General features: G+C 44.2%; 1 protein-coding gene and 1 pseudogene across 6 annotated transcripts in view; both read left to right on the top strand.

The window, feature by feature from the left end:
* Foxp1 (forkhead box P1) overlaps positions 1-16431 on the top strand; it is a 607655-nt gene that overhangs the window by 345171 nt on the left and 246053 nt on the right. The window lies entirely within an intron of this gene.
* LOC118580455 lies at positions 4172-4425 on the top strand (annotated as a pseudogene).

Genomic DNA, 16431 nt, shown 5'->3' with positions numbered 1-16431 from the left:
CTGAAATACAGAGTCTGAGAGGAGAAAAGAGGCAGACCAAGAGAAGACAGAGGAAACAAGAGACAAAGGAAGATTCGAGAAAGATAAACAGAAAGAGGAAGAGAGGTGAAGAGGGGTGAGACGAAGGGAAAGAGACTCAGATACATAGTGGGGGTGAGGAAGTTGAGAGGTTTGGGAGGTACAGACAGGGAGTCCCAGGATGCAAGCGGGACTTCAGGGTAGACCCTGATGTCACAGTTATCTATCTGTGCCTGCAAAGGCTCCCGCACAGGAGTGCAACAACTGTAAGACCACCAGCATTAGCCTGGGGTTGGCCAGCAAGGCTGCAGGAGTCCCTGAGGAGTCCCCTGCGGCTAGTCCGCCTAAGAAAGTGACTCTGATGTGAGTGTGCCAGCAAGGAAGATCTTGAGACTTTACTCCTTGAGATGCCAGAGGATGCGTGTGGTACCACCCCACCCCACCCCGCCACCACTCCCGGGTTCTAGGTAATGGGAAGATTAAAATCAGTGCAAAATGGTAACTTCTCCAAAGGAGTCCATGCTGCCTAGAGCTGGCTCTGATGTCTTTCTTTGGCACAGTACCATGCAGACCACTGTTGGGGCTTCCAAGATTGTTCTCAACTCCTCTCTCTGAGTGCCCTCTAGAACTCGGGGATCGTACACAGTGAACCTGTAAAGCTAGTCTGTGTTTCTGAGGTCAGAATGGTTTTTGGATCTTCCACATGACATAAATACTAAAGGAGGCTCCCTGGATGCTCCTCAGCGCCCCTTCCCGTCCCAATTCTTCACCGACACTTTCTCACACTCTCTTTCTGTTCTTTTCAATTATTCCCTTTCTTCCCTCTCCCCATTTCTTGTTGGTTTTCTCTCTCTTTCTTTCTTTCTTTCTTTCTTTCTTTCTTTCTTTCTTTCTTTCTTTCTTTCTTTCTTTCTTTCTTCCTTCCTTCCTTCCTTCCTTCCTTCCTTCCTTCCTTCCTTCCTTTTTTTTTTTTTTTTTTTTTTTTTGACATGGTCTCCCTGTATTGCCTAGGTTAGCCTTAAAGTTAAATGTGTAGCCCAGGCTGGCCTTCAGCTTGACAGCCTCCTGCCTCAGCCTCCCAGCCCTAGGACTAGCAGTGTCAGCTGTCACAGGCTTGCCTGTCTCTCCTTAGATATGACTTGGTTTTTCTTCCTGTCTCCATGCCTCAAATTCTCTTCCCCAGCTTTTAGCATTTGAGGGAGACATCCCCAAGCCCAGGATGAGCAAGTAAGTAGGCCAAGACTACAAATGAGATGAGGAGGGGGAAAAAAGGGGTCTTCCAGGCAAAGGAGAAATCTTTACAGTAAGAGGCATGCTTAACAGACAAAGAAAATACCTTCAAAATATGCAAATCTGTGTTTATCGTGGGGAATCCTACAGGGGATAAATCCGAAGCATTAGCAATTGTGACTTAGTTCGGAAGCCTTCCTTGCAGTTCCGCCCGTAATACTTACAAACATCAGTGTAGCTTAGAGCCTCATGGTAAAATGTTTTCACCAACTTCTCTCAAGAGTTGTTTAACATGCCTTTATTATCCGAGACGATCAGAGAGAAAGAATGAATTCTCTTACCAGCTCTGCTTCCTTCCCAGTGTGTTTGGAAAAGCGGAGCTGTATTAGTCGTTTGTGAATTAAGAGGCCTTGAGTACAGGGCCTCTTGCTGATCAGTCTGAGCTGCTGCTCCTCAGCTGTGGCTGCCAAGCAAAGGGGGCTGACAGTTTAGGTCTTGGGCAGCTTGTGTGGTGGGTAACTCGTGGACCAGGATTGGGGTCTCTCCACTTTTCCCTCACTGCTACCTGCAGTGAGGGCCTCTGTCGTCAAGTCTGGGTGAAGCGGGGTGCCACAGCTCTTCCCTCTGTTGGCCAGTCTGACTTGGGTGAGTGCTGTTAACCAAGCTTTGGTTTTGAAAGGTGGGCCGTGTTTATTAAAGGCAGTTGGACAATGTATACAAGCTGAGCATCCCTCATTTAAGAATGCAGAATCCCGAGTGATCTTTAACATGAAGAGGCAGAGAGCCATCATAACATTACAAGGACTATATCCTACCCTGAGCCTCATGTAGTATGGATTATGGTGAAAAATGCAACTTTGGGGTGTGCATGATTCATGCTCTGACTTGAATCCCTTCCTAGGATGGCTTATTATATATATATGCAGACAAAGAAGTTTAAATATGAAACACTCAAATTGTAAGCATTTTTTAAAATTAGGGATAGCCGTGACCTCATTTTATTTTCATATTCATTCATTTAACAAATATGTACCCACTGTTTGTTACATGCCAGGTCCTGGCCTATTTCAGTACCCTCATTGCCAAGTATTTCTAATCTCCTTAAATGTACCATCTATATTATCCCATTTGAATAATACATAACCTTGTCAGAACAAGCGAGCTGACCTGGCTGGTGTGATGGAGTAGGAGGCTGAGGCAGAACTGTCACTTAAGTTTAGGGGTTAAACATTAGCCTGGCGACATAAAGAAATACTGTCTCAGAACAATAGCACAAGAGGCCTGTGGACAGTCCTTGGCCTCAAGTATTACCAGCCTTATCCAATATGCTGGGTGGGGTGGTAATCCTGTTCCATTTAGTTCTTACTTGTTTGTTCAGGGAATATCTACCAGTTGCTTATTGTACATCCCTGTGCTGGGTGCTGGCTGTGCTCTCTGAAGGATTTTTATCAAATTGTCTAGGCCTCCCTACTGTTTTTCTTTATAATTTCACTTTGATGCTAACAACCAAATACAGATTGGAGGAAAGCCGCCTATTTCTGCCCCTTCCTGTCACTTGTACTAATTGTAACCCTCTCCATGTATCCTTCCCTCATCCACTACAGAGCCTGGTCTGCACCTCTAGAGCATGACGAGCCGTCTGTTTCTCTGCCTTGTCTAGCCATAATGTTCTCTGCTTCATCTCTGTCTTTAGCCAAGCCCTAGCTCCTGCTAAGCCCATCGGCATTACTGTCTCTCCATCTGAAACCACACTGAGTGCAGACTTCTGCACCACAGGCTACATTCGGCAGGCGTCTTGGGTTCTTCACTTCCAGTGTGTGTGCCTGCAGATTCCTCTGGTTCCCAAAGGCTGCCCTTAAACTTAACCACTAGCCTCTGTTGTACCTTCATTTTTAATAAGGATCCCATGACTTGTCAAAATCCCATTCTCTTCTCTTTCAGATATTCTACTTAATATCCTCAGCATTTCTCCTCCTCCTCCTCCTCCTCCTCCTCCTCCTCCTCCTCCTCCTCCTCCTCCTCCTCCTCCTCCTCCTCTTCTATCACCTCCTGGGTGGTGTTGGCAACAAGAGAATGACTTGAACAGACTGGCTTTGTTTTGAATATTGTTTATGGTAGTAGCTGCAGGTCACTCATGCATTGCAGAGAGAAGGCGGGGGGGCAAGAGATGTGTGAGATAGATACATGATACTGAATCCCCATGTCTAGCTGATGATGTTTTCTAGCTTGGCCACTGCTGCTGTTTCTCAGGTTCCTTCTGCCCTCTGTCCATGCTTGACCCCTACCACAGGTCACCAACAGATTGGATCTCCACTCATGATGTCACCCTTTATTCACTATCCCTATCACTCAGTATCTCTACCTGACTCTTTACAACCCAAAATGGAACTTAACTCAAGAAACAGCCGCAATGACCAAAGCTGTGGAGGTGCTTCAAACAAAGCAAACAAGGCTGTGAGGGGTGAAGAGTGGGGGTAAGGGGCTGCAGGGTGGGGTCATGCACCTGAAGACTTAGTTTCAGAGAGTGCCGTCAATGTAAGGAGTGATAGGGAACAGTGTTTCTCTTTCCAGGTACATTCTGAGTGGTCTGTGCACACTCCTTCCCAGTGCTCTTGGCCAGGGACTGCAGTCCTTTGCTAAAGACGATATCCATAGTACAGACAACTGTAAGTACGGAAGGAGTCAAGAGAAGGAGCTTTGAAAAAGCTTGAGTTAGTATGAGGAAGGCTGGGAATCAGATAGGCAGAAGTAGATTCCAGAAGTACTGTTGTGGTTTTAGTCATCAAGTATGTTTCCAGATAGAATGAGGGGCCACCAGAGAGAATAAGAGGGGTGGATGACCGGTTTAAGATTACGGAAAGAGCTTTTCGGTTCTCTTCGGTTCTCGCTGCCGTGCGGTCTCCAGTGCCGAGTGTCCGTCGCCATGCCTTGGAAAATTGAGGAGCTTAAGGACTTTCTGCTCATGGCCCTGGTGGAAGGATGCCAAATCTGTCAAGATCAAGAAAAACAAGGATAATGTGAAGTTCAAGGTTTGCTGTAGCAGGTACTTTACACCCTGGTCATCACAGACAAGTAGAAGGCTGAGAAGCTGAAACAGTTCCTGCCCCCTGGTTTGGCAGTGAAGGAGCTGAAATGAACCAGACCTCTCTGTTTTGACCATTAAAATCCCTGAAAAGTGCCTCCCCCCCCAAAAAAAAAGATTGTGGAAAGAACGTTTTCTTTTCCTTGGGGAAAGCAGAGGAAAATGAAAGAAGGATGAAGATACTTGGTACAGGGTAGGGAGTCCCTTTGTGTTCTCATTCCTCTAACCCATCGCCTTTTCCTTGCATCTTGAAACTCTGCCCATTCTGTCTTTCTCCAGGACTGCATCTCAGTCTCCTAGACTGCATTGATCACATTGGATGGCTTTGACGTTCACAGTGCTGTTTGCTGCGGTTGTGTTTATAAGAGAATGTTCTCTGATCTTTTGTTTCTTCTTCTAAAACAATGATGGTAAATGTGTGTTTTGGATGGTAGCTGTGAGGCCTGGAATTTACTCAGGATGCGCCATGCTTGATGTTGCCTGTCTATCCCTGCCCACCACAGTTGATTGTAAAGACCCTTTCTCCCCCACCACCCCCATTCAGTCTCACCCAGTGGCTCCTGTTGGACAGTCATCTCTGTACTGGTGACTATGTCAGCTTTGGTTGTCATTTCTGCTGCTTCTTGAGATTAGTCTCTTCCCTCCATGCCTGTTGTCCTAACAGTGTCGACCTGGGCCTGAAACATAGGAAACATCACTGATGCTGAGTCACTGTCTAAAGCCAGACAGGCATGGATTCTTAATCCTACCTGTACAGTATCTGCATCTGTCCATCTGTACCTCCGTCTGTCCATCCACACACACACCCATCTATCTGACATTGAATTAAATTATCAAGCAGCCTTGTATCCTTTTAGTTGCAGACACAATCCATGGCTTATTGGTGCCATCAAAAAAAAAATTGAAATAGCATGAATTCGAAGTATTCAGTGCACAACTTTCAGCCCTTTTAGATGAATGCCTCTTGCAGACACAGCACAGAAGGTACTGGCAAAGGCTTCCTACCTTGAGTTAGCATTGAGACATTTTAATAGGAGAGGGCTGAGAAAGCTTGGTGATCCAGAGAGAACTTAAAATTTTCTAGTAGCCACATTAGAGAAAGTAAAAAGAATCAAATATAAATTTGTACTTCATCTGCTATAACCAAAATATAATTATTTTGACATTTAGTAAGTAATAAAAATGCATGAAAAATCATTTTACATTTTTTTTCCTTTCAGGGGAAGCCTTGGACAAATCTTCTCAATTCAAACATTAAAATTTCATTGAAAATATTTGTTCTGATTTTAGCTTTCAGACAACCAGTAGTTTTCCAGGAACTGAATTGAGCATCAGTTTTAAATTTTATATTTAGACTGATTTATGTTAAACTTATACATGTATAAAATTCATTTCTACATGTGCTCTAGTCACACTTACAGTGTTCTAGAGCCACAGATAGCCAGTGGCTTTTGTGCTGGACAGAGTGAGCCGAGAGTTTCCGGACTCCACAGAGTGGTGGAAACGTGGTCAGAAGGAAAAAGGGATGAGCAAGCCCAATGTTTCCTTCTTGCAGTGACGAAATATCTGAGCAAATCCAGTAAGGAAGATGGGTTTGTTTATGCTCATCATTTGGAGGTACAGTCCATCACGGCAGGGAAGGACCAAGTGGTCAGAAGAAGTTTAGGAGGGTGGGCATATCTCACCCACAGTCAAGAAACAGAGAGAGATGCCTGCTGGTGCTCAGCTCTGGTTCTTCTTTTCATTCACTCACCAGAAGGGTGGGTCATCCCCTCTTAATTAGCTCAATTGAGCTACTTCCCCCAGACATGCTCAGAGGTCTGTCTGCTGTGTGATCCCAGATCCTGTCGATCTGACAGTGTTCACTGCCACACAGACAGTAAAGCTGGTCATGTGGGGCATACAAGAGAAGGAAGAGAGGGTAGTCAGTTTAACCCTTCCCTGCGAATCCAGGAGTTGGAGCAGACTAGGAATCCGGATGGCTGGAGAAGCAGAAGATGCAGCATGGAGGTTCTTTTAGGTTTTAGTAACAATAACAACCATGCTGAGGATGTAGGGACAAGGATCTGCTGCTCTGGAAAAGCACTTTGCTGAGTGTGGTTTGGGGCCACTAAGATGACCAAACACAGAAGACATGGGTTCCAGGTTGCTAGTGCTTGAGAGCCAGAGCTGGCAGGTAGCAGCCTTGTGGCAGGGGTCCATGTAGTTCTTTTGTTAGTAAAGTTTTATGAGAACATAGCTGGATCCCTGTGTTTTCCTGATGTTTCTGCACCAGAGCTAAGTAATCAGGTGAGAAACCAGATGCCTACATGATAAGACATTGTTTTTCTTCAGCCCTTTACTGAAGAGTTGCTGCTCCAGCTTCAGAGTTGGAAAATGGCAATTTAAGTAGAGGGAGATCCCTCAAAATGCACAGAGGTGTCTGGAAACATAGCTTAGTAGTAGAGTTCCTCTTTCTCAAGTACATAGATCTGATTCCTTACACCCAGCATAAAAAAATAGATGTGGTGGTGTGTTTCTGTAGTCACAGTACTGGGGAGGCAGAGACAGGCCCTAGAGCTTGTCAGTCAAAGGGAAGCCTCCAGGCTTAGTGAAAGAATGTGTCTCATGAAACATGTTGGAGAGTGATTGGGGAGATACCTGACACTGACCAAGTGTCCATACACCCAAGCACATGGGCATGGACACACAGGCTCACACGGACACATGCACACAGAGGATAGAGGGAACCATATGTCCACAGGGAGACTTTTTTCCCAAGAGAGATAATCTGAAGGACAATCACGGTTTGCCAGGAGTCAAGGAAGAGAAGGATTGGAAATCTCAATTACAGTTAGCTGCCACAAGCTCCTTTGAAATGGCTGGTTGTGGTGGATTGAAGATCCTCAGCAAAGCCAGTGAGCTTGCAGTGGGAGGGGAGGAAGTAGAGACAAAGTTCCTCTCAGTCATCTGGCAGTTCAGGGAAGGAGAGGGAGGCACTAGACAGAGACACTTGACAGTGAACAAGATCCTTTCGCTCCTCCCAATCCCAACAGAAGGAGCGCTGAAGGGAAGAGGTGAGTAAGTGCGTGCGAGCTAGAGGAGACAGCACAGGCAGACAGAGCAGATAGGCCTTCTCCTTTTTAGGCCTGGAGACATTTTCCTCATGTGTCTACCAACCTCTTCGAGTTCACCTTATTCTGGGTTCTTTACTCATTAAAACCTAGGAAAAAACAAACAAACAAAGAAACAAACAAACAAAATCAAACAAGCAACCCACCAAGCAAACCTCCTCCCATCTGAGCTGTACAGGGATCTGTGCACATGGAAGTTCCTGCTCCAGTCTTCCCTCTCAAGCTTGGCCACTTCCTTTCTACTCAGCCTCTGTGGCTTTATCAGTCAATCCTAGATCCAGTGTATTCAGAAAAACAACTGTATCACCATTGACATGATTTGATTTTGTTTTACATATTCCTTGCATATACATTACATTTACATATAGGCAGAGCAGCTATATATGTCATGGTAGGTACTGTGAGTAATCTGAAGGTAGAGCTTTCCAGGAGGATATCTATAGGTCACATGCAGATCACACCCTTAGAAAGAAAAGCCTGGATATGTGGAGATCTGGGTATGCCTGGTAGGAGACAGGATGCTGAGGGATGGTTGTATCACATCCAAGTAGACCTAAGGATTATTTCACCAGATCCATCAAGGATGCTCAGAGCAGTGCATTTATGAAGTAAAAACACAGAAAAAAAAAAAAAAAGCATTAAAGTTGGAGGGTGCCTTATTGGACACACATCAGGACTCATTGGTGTTTTGATCCCATTAAAGTAGAACAGGTTGTGTGTATATGTATGTGTGTTAATTGTATATAGGTGAATGTGTGCACATGTTTGTGTAGAGTCCAAAATGCAACTTCAGCTGTATTCTTTGAGTTCTCTCTCTCTTGTTTTTTGAGACAGGGTCTCTCATTGGCCTGGAACTTTCCAAATAGACTAGGCTGGCTACCTAGTGAGCCCCAGGGGTTTCCATCTCCCCAGCTTTAGCGCATTCTTCTCGAACACATTTCTTCCTGTACTGCTCCTGACATGTAGAACCAGATAGTAGTTGTTTTAAGGACTGTGCAATGCAAAATGTGTTGTGGCATTGGTGCTGAAGCTGATCACATGTCCCTGCCCCAGCTGTGATGGCCAGGCATGTCTATGGATGTCATCAGATGCTCTGGGTATGTGGTAGAAGTCACCCTTCTTCATTCTTACTGCTATGGAAGGACACTTTGCTAGGCAAGATTATTTTACTAATCCTTCCTAGTATTTTTGATGTATTATTTCCTTTATTCTTTAAACTTTTAATAGTTGGACCCAAAGGAAATTATCCCAAAGACATTTTAGTCTAGGCTCTGAAAAGGGAAGGTGCTCATTTTGGACCATTTACCAAGCTGCTCATGGATCTGCTCCATTCCATCTAACAATACCAGACAGGTGCTCGGTATTGGATGATGATGGTTGAGATCTCTCAGCTACTGGGTTTTTACGAACTGGGTATTGCTGGGCAGTGGTGGCACACATTTTTCATCCCAGCACTTGGGAGGCAGAGGCAGGCGGACCTCTGGTTTGAGGCTAGCCTGGTCTACAGAGTGAGTTCTAGGACAGCTAGGGCTTCACAGACAAATCTTGTTTCAGGGGAAAATTTTAAAAAGCTTGATATCTTGACATGAACCACACTCACCTGAACATACTTGTCCTTGGTACACCTGTCTACTCCAAATGCAACTGTTTATGACTCTATGTCTACCAGAGCTACTCTGATAAAACTGAAGGTATATTCTCCTGTGAAAGATCCTTACCTTGTGATAAAATAAATCGAACCTTTATTCTAAAAAAAAGTCAAAAGTATTTACCGGGGCTGAAGAGATGGCTCATCAGTTAAGAGCAGCTACTGCTGCTCCAGAAGACCTGAGTTCAATTCCCAGCACCCATTCCTGGAGGCTTATAACCTCAGGCGATCCAATGCTTCCATGAGCAATGCACTCATGTGCACAAAGTCCCACAGGAGCACATAATTACAAATACTTTTCCAATTTTTACAGTGTGGAGAGATCATATCATGTTTCAAAGTCTTTTTGAATATTTATCGGTCTGTGGGAAGGGAAGATGCAGGACATTGGAGGGCTATTCGGTAAGCTTTGAACATACCTAGATTGCCATTTAGTGTGACAGGCCCATGTCACCTCTTGATTGGGTAGAAGTTGTCGGTGGTTGGAGTTGGATCACGGGCACTGTTTGGTTCCTGTCCAGTGTTCCCGCAGGTGGACAGCTGGTACTTAATCACTGATAGCCATACACTGAGGTGCGGGGTGCCACGCCTACTGGCAGTCACTAGACCACAACCATCTTAGGACACACAGGAGAGATGCTGCTGAAGAGATAATTAAAGACTTTTCCCCCCCTGAAGATTGTGAGGCTTCAAATGATAATCCTAAGTTTACTTTCAGCCAGGCTGGTTTGCTCTGCTCCCCATTTTGCCCTTTCACTGTACTGCAATAAGTGAGACCTAACTCCACACTGTCCTTAGAAGAAAGAAATACAGACTGTGTTGATGTTATCCTCCTCATTCATATGGCATGAAAAACATTATTCTTACGGGGGTAGCTGAGAACACAGTCCTAGGTTCAGATTCTTTTTATGACAAGAAGAGTGTTCTGTGCTTGAATATTTCCCAGTGGCCTCCCAGAGGGATGGGTTTTATGAGCTAGTAATCATCAATGTGATTTATTGAGCACCTACTGCATGCAAGGCACTTTACATATATTACCTTTGTGCTTCCAGAGACCGTGCATTTTTCACAGTAGCACTTACCTCCATTTGGCTCGGCTTTTCTGTGTGTGGCTCATTGATTAATGCCTGTCTTCTCCATTAGATCCTCTCCTCCATGGTGATGGGATTCTATTGATTTTTGTTCCCCACTGTTGCCCCAACACTTACACCGGCCTTGACATGACTGGGCACAAAATAAGTATTTTAGAGAAGAAAGATCAAAGCCGCATACAGAGGGGTATGACTCTAGAGATGAGAAATGGGGGAAATGGAATGGTTGGTGGTTTGTTGGCAGAGCTCGAAATGATACCTAAGTAAGTCCACACCCCTTTTCAGCATACCTGCCACTCAAAGTTTGTATATGTTAAGGCTGAGATGATCCCAGAACATGCATCATCCCTGCTGATACTCCCAGAGCTTTGTACCATCTTCCACACAAGTTGGAAGCAGCAGTGGAAAAGCTGATAACTTCCTGTTTGTGGGAGGCAAGAACATCTCTATCAGTAAGCCGCTGCTGGAGACATAGCCCTTGCAGCTGTGCTGGCTGGCAAGAGTGAATATTTTGGCCCTTTTGGGCATGCCGTCCTAGGGACTGTAATCTTTGATAGGTATTCCCTATGGTATTGATACCGGTCCATTTGACAGGAGATGAAAGTTGTGATTGTAACTTCCCTGTTTTGTGAGGGAAATTAACAATATTTTTTCTGCTCTGAAGACACTCTGTACCCCATCTCTTATTTACCCTATAAGTGCCAAAATGGAAAATCTCCTTTCCTGTTGAACAGGTCTTTGAATCCTGCTGAGAATCGAACAGACATCAGCTGTTATCATGCTCAGCTATGTGGCTGCCTTTCCCATCCCCTCTGAAGGCTTAAGCTCTGCCTGACATGCTGGCATGCTTCTGGTACACTGGCAAAAGCAGTTTGGTGAAGATTTATATTATTTGCAATACCCTCCCTGGCCAAGCACTGCCCCCCCCCCCCCCAGCTCCTGGGAGTGGGGGGAGATTCAGCATTTAGCCTCTTGACTAGGTGGAACCGCTGACTCCATGCTTGTTGCTCACCTTGGCTATGTAGCAGCATTGAGAGAAACGTATTCCTGAAAAGGGACCCCTTACTGCTGAGTTGGCAGTGTCTATTACAGAAAGAGCAGTACCATTCCTTGGATCTGTTCCCCACTACCCTTCATCACTAGTTCTTGTATGTGTCTCAGGTTCCTTGTGAACCACAGGCCTTTATCTTTGGATCCTTGACTTTCAGGGTAGTTCATTCTCAGTTCTTTGAAGCGAGTAGAACCTGATGTCTTTCTCATCTTTTTTTTTTTGCCTGACTGGGACATAGTGTCACAGTTTTTGTGTGTTTTTAAGATCTGAATGTGCACTTGTATATGTTCCAGTCTGGTTGTCTAGCAGTAAAGAAACATGAAAAGACTCATTAGAAAAGATGTGTTTGTGTCAAAAACGCTCAGATGCCTTCCTTTGTGGGTTCGGCCATGCCGAAGCCATTCTAGAGGCGCTTTCATGAGCTGAGGACTTGTGAGTGCAGGGTGTCATTCTGTCACTGAAGTCACACTGAGAGTGAGTCGGCAGATGGCTATAGTTCATCCTGACACCTTTTATTGAGGAGCCTCTCATAGTTCCCTTCCCCGGGACAGACAGGACACAGGAAGTAGAGATGATAAATGAGGAATAGAGGGTGGATGGGATTTTCTTAAGGCTCACCATGCGTTTTCACACCTGTCTCTTCTATGCAAGAGTCCCCTTTCATTTTTAGTTTTTATTTGTTTTTTAGAGAGGTTTTTTTTTTTGGGGGGGGGGCTTGTTCTCTGCAAACTACTTACTATAGTTTTGGTCTTCCAAATGTAATGATTAAAGAGTACAGATATGGGAAGCCACGCATATGAAAGGGAGCTTATATTCTGCCTTTTCTTTTATGTATTATATGTATAATAAAAATAATTCTCATTTTGTAATGTGTTCGCATCATGGCCATTGTTCTCATAAAGCCTACTGTATTTTAAGAAATGATACAATCTATGAAGCATTTCCCATTATGTAGACACCATGTCTTTAAATTATAGCAATTTCTTAAGATTTTAAGGCAAAATGAGCTCTTAGAAGTGTGATTAATGGCAGGGAAGGAGGCTAATGCTGGGTCAACAGTGGCACTCCATTACAAAGAAGGTTGGGCTAATAAAAGCATCCATCTTTTGGACCAATAAAGCATTTGAATGATATGCTTATGCTTCTTATCATATCGTAGTTGCTTGGTATTGAATAAACTCTGAACTTACATCATGGAAAGGCCGCGAGCCTGGAGTGGTTGGTGCCCTGGCTCTTTGCTGGAGTGGGAAGAGGTGGGGTGGTGAGAGAGGTCCAGCACCAGAACAGCTGATGGGATGTTTAGCACGTCTCCATGCACAATACAGTCCAGGAGCCCTGGGGCCCTGTTTGCTTTGGGACAAGCATAGAAAATCTGATTTTTCAGTGGATTATTTCCCTAGTAGAATAAATATACTCAGTAGGTCCTTCATGGATGCTGTATGAGTGCCATTGCTAGGAAGGTATTGAGTCATGGATTCATCCTGGATCCTAAGTCCCTTGTGTCTCCCCTCTGGTTCCAGTGTGTTTCCCAGGATGTAAGCTTGCATTGTTCACTGGTGAGTTGGAGAGGAATTTTAGATGGGTCATGAATGATTCACAAATTCTTAATATTGTGGTTTGATACTGAATCAATCCCATTTTCAAATATATCTTTGATACATGTGTATTTACACATACACACACACATCTCTCTTTCTGTGTATATATATATATATATTTTTTTTTTTTACAGAGACCCCCCCCCCCCCCCAGTATGTAATGTTTAAAAACATTCTGTGTGAGTTATTGTGCACATATGTGGGCATTCATGATCCACAGTGAACATGTGTAGGTCAGAAGACAACTTGTGATGGTCTGTTCTCCTCTACGGTGTGGGTCCTGGGAATGGAACTCAAGTCCCCAGGTTTGGTGGCAACTGCCTTTTCCTCCTAAGCCATCTTGCCCGCCCACTTGCAAATATTTTTAAATCCTTCTGTTAACAGCAAGGAGAGCATTGGGCAGTTGTATCTTTAATGTGTCTTTAGCAAGTATCATCTCATTATTGAACATAGAAAGGCTGTGGCCCCCCTCCATCCTCAGAAAACAACAGGTCTGGGGTGACTAGTGTTACCTGGGTTGGCTTTGCTACATGTATGCCAGCCTTTGTCTTGATGGAAGCTTTCATACTGCCTTTCCCTTTGAAGAAGTGATACAAAATTTCCCCCGAAGAGACATTTGTTTATCAAATGTGAGCCTTTTTTTTTTTTTTTTTTTTTTTGAATAGTATAGTGTAGGTGTGGATGGAAATAACAGAGGAGGAAGGGGGGAATTTGGCTTGGGGATCTGGTCCCAGTGTCCCCTCAGATGGCACATGAGATTCTTAAAGAATCTCAGGTTTCTCAGTCCCAAGAGAATTTGTGAGACCCAACCAGACTTTTCAATCAAGTCCTCTTTGTGTCCCTTGGAACTATTTTTGAAAAGCTGAATGGAGAACTTGTATTAAAGGCTTCTTAATCAGTAGGTTATTTATTTTTAATATTAACCCTTGTGAACTTGAGGTCTATAAGAGAATAAAATAAATAATGCTGAGCCTTTGAACGTAACTGTCACAGTGAGTCTAGATGGATGTGATGATTTATGGGAAGAGTCTGGATGCCAGGTTTTTGCCTTTCCAATAGTTACCTTCACCTCCTTGTGGCTGGTGACTGCTTGCCTGGGTTCACCTTTGCCCTAATAAAGTCAGGGTTCAGTTGTTGGCCTTTTATCAAAGAGACTTGGAAACAGTGCTGCAGGTTGCCATTTGGAACTGCAAGCTGTGTTTATCCTGCTTTATTGGTATCCTATTAGTTTATCCCAGCTTCAGGCAGCAGGGGAGAGAGAGAGAGAGAGAGAGAGAGAGAGAGAGAGAGAGAGAGAGAGAGAGAGAGAGAGAGAGAGGAGTTGGGGAGAATGGGCAAAGAGTTCAAGGATAGATGGTGAACAATGACTGTTGCCTGAGGCAGAAGGCCACAAAGGCAGGGAGTAGCTTTTGTCTTAGAAGCTCTCACTGGGACCTCAGGTCAGGCACTTTGCTCTCCAGGACTTCCTTGTCAAGCTGACCACATCCCTGGTTAGGGAGCCTGGAATGTTCTGTCCCAGAGCACTGGAGGGCGAGCCCCTGTCATGTGCTTGCATCATCCCTCAGTTGAGCAAGCCCGGGTTGCCTTTTCTAGGGCAGTGGGGCAGCTCCAGCTCTAGGGATCTCCAGGCGAAGGAGACATCACAGGGTGCTAACCAGCCCTTGAGCCACAAGTCTTTGCATTACAGGGCCCTGAATGCCCAGTGGGAAATTCTTCCCAGAGCAGGGAATGCTAAGCCTTCTGGGCTGTGTTGATGTGGAGAAAGAAGATTGTGAACAGAGGACCCTGGAAACAACCCACAGCACAAAACAAAACATATACATAACCGGAGAAAACACGGGGATGCTTCTTTGTGACTTGAAGTTTGCAGAACAGAGATTGGATACTTGAAGCCAGAGAGGGAAACAAGAGCCAGTGAATGCTGAGATTTCATAGGGGATGGGAAATTGGTGCTGGGAGGGAGACAGGCAGGCAGCAAAGCTTTTTATTACTCTGTTGGAGACAGAGACAAAAAAGTAAATTATGTCACAATGAATAATGTATGTCATTGTCAAAGTTCTGGGGTGTGTCTCTTTAAAAAATTTTTTTTCTCACTCTCAAATTTTGCCTTGGATAACCAGCAGACAATGTTTTGCTGTATTTTGCACTAGCAGAATGCAGAATTTTTAAAATTAATTAACTGATTTGCAAGTGTAAGATGTTAGATGCATTATCAAACTGTTTTTCAGTATGCTTTGCTTATTAGAAGTTAAGTAACAGAGGGATCTTCTTCACACGCACCAAAATTAAGTAGTTTAATGATATTATACTGTTTGTAAAAATAAGTTAAAGCTAATGCTTTTGCTGCAGATTGAATCCCTAAATATAGCATTTCTGATAATGTCTTTGTAACTTGAAGTCAGCTTGCTATGTATGGCAGTTTACACATGAAGTGAATCTTCAAAGATGGAATATTTCTTCTTAATGGACATGATGAATTAACTTACTCTAGCTTTTGCAAAGATATGATTTTTCCCCCTAATGCTAGTCTCACAAGGAACTCCTGACTGTTTATGTCATTTATATTTTTTCAAGGACACTATCTTCATGTAGCATAGTTTGAATTTTGCAGAGCTCTTGTGGGTTCTACCCCATGTATTTGTTGGCCCAGGGAAATTATGGAAGCTTTGCATGTGGAGCAAGAAAGCATCAGGGTTTGTGTTTGACCCATGTATTTCATTGATAAAAGAAGATGAACCCAGGCAATGCAGGCAGTTCCTGAAGCAGGAACACATCATAGGCCTTTTCAAAGCCAGAGTCCAGGTCCAGCCCTGAGTACTTTACACCAAAACCTCTGTTGGATTTTTATCTGCAAGCCAGGAAATAAAAGGGAGTTACCCAAGGTTGATCCGCCTCATTTGGAGTGACCTGCTTTTTGTCTTTAGAGGGGATGCACGACACTGTATGTTTTCTTTTTTTAAAGCTCTAGGTAATGTCCCCAAGAAGGAGTTAAACAGACTCTGATTGCTTCTGCCTGGTTTCCAGGAGGAGTAATGGCGGCTGGGTAACAGCAAAGCGCTGTTTATCCACAAACATGGCGTTGTGCAAACAAGCAGGCCAGGTCTCCAACCAGTTGGATTTCCTGGTGGTCAGCAGCTGATCCATGGAACTTAACAACCTTCCTGCTTCTCTAAATGTCAGGAGGAAGATGGCTTGTGTATCTTGCCTTCTCCCCAGCTGTTTACTCTCCAATGCATTTGCCTCCTGCCCCCGACCTTCATTCTGGGGAAGCTGCCCCTTTCTCCTCCCCAGTTCTGTTTACTTTACTCTGCCCCTGGTGTCACCTATGAAATCTGTTGATTATTCCACCTGGTTAATGTTAAATTGCTCCGGTAAGATGATGTGTTTGTTCATAAACACAAATGCTGGGCCCCCTGTTTACTGTACCCATGGCAGCAATCATTATTAAACAAATACTGCTTTGTTTGCGGGTGGAAGCAGCAGTTTATCCTGTCAGGTCTGTTTAAAAAGAGAAAAAGAAAAAAGGGAAAAAACACCACCACCACACACAAACACACACATGCAAGACTTAAATGCTAGAATTTCGATAAAGAAAGAAAA

The sequence above is a fragment of the Onychomys torridus genome, chromosome 3 (genome assembly GCF_903995425.1).
Source record: "Onychomys torridus chromosome 3, mOncTor1.1, whole genome shotgun sequence".
In the NCBI taxonomy this organism is placed as follows: domain Eukaryota; kingdom Metazoa; phylum Chordata; class Mammalia; order Rodentia; family Cricetidae; genus Onychomys; species Onychomys torridus.
The sequence above is the reverse complement of the archived record's forward strand: the minus strand, read 5'-3'. Positions and strand labels throughout refer to the sequence as shown.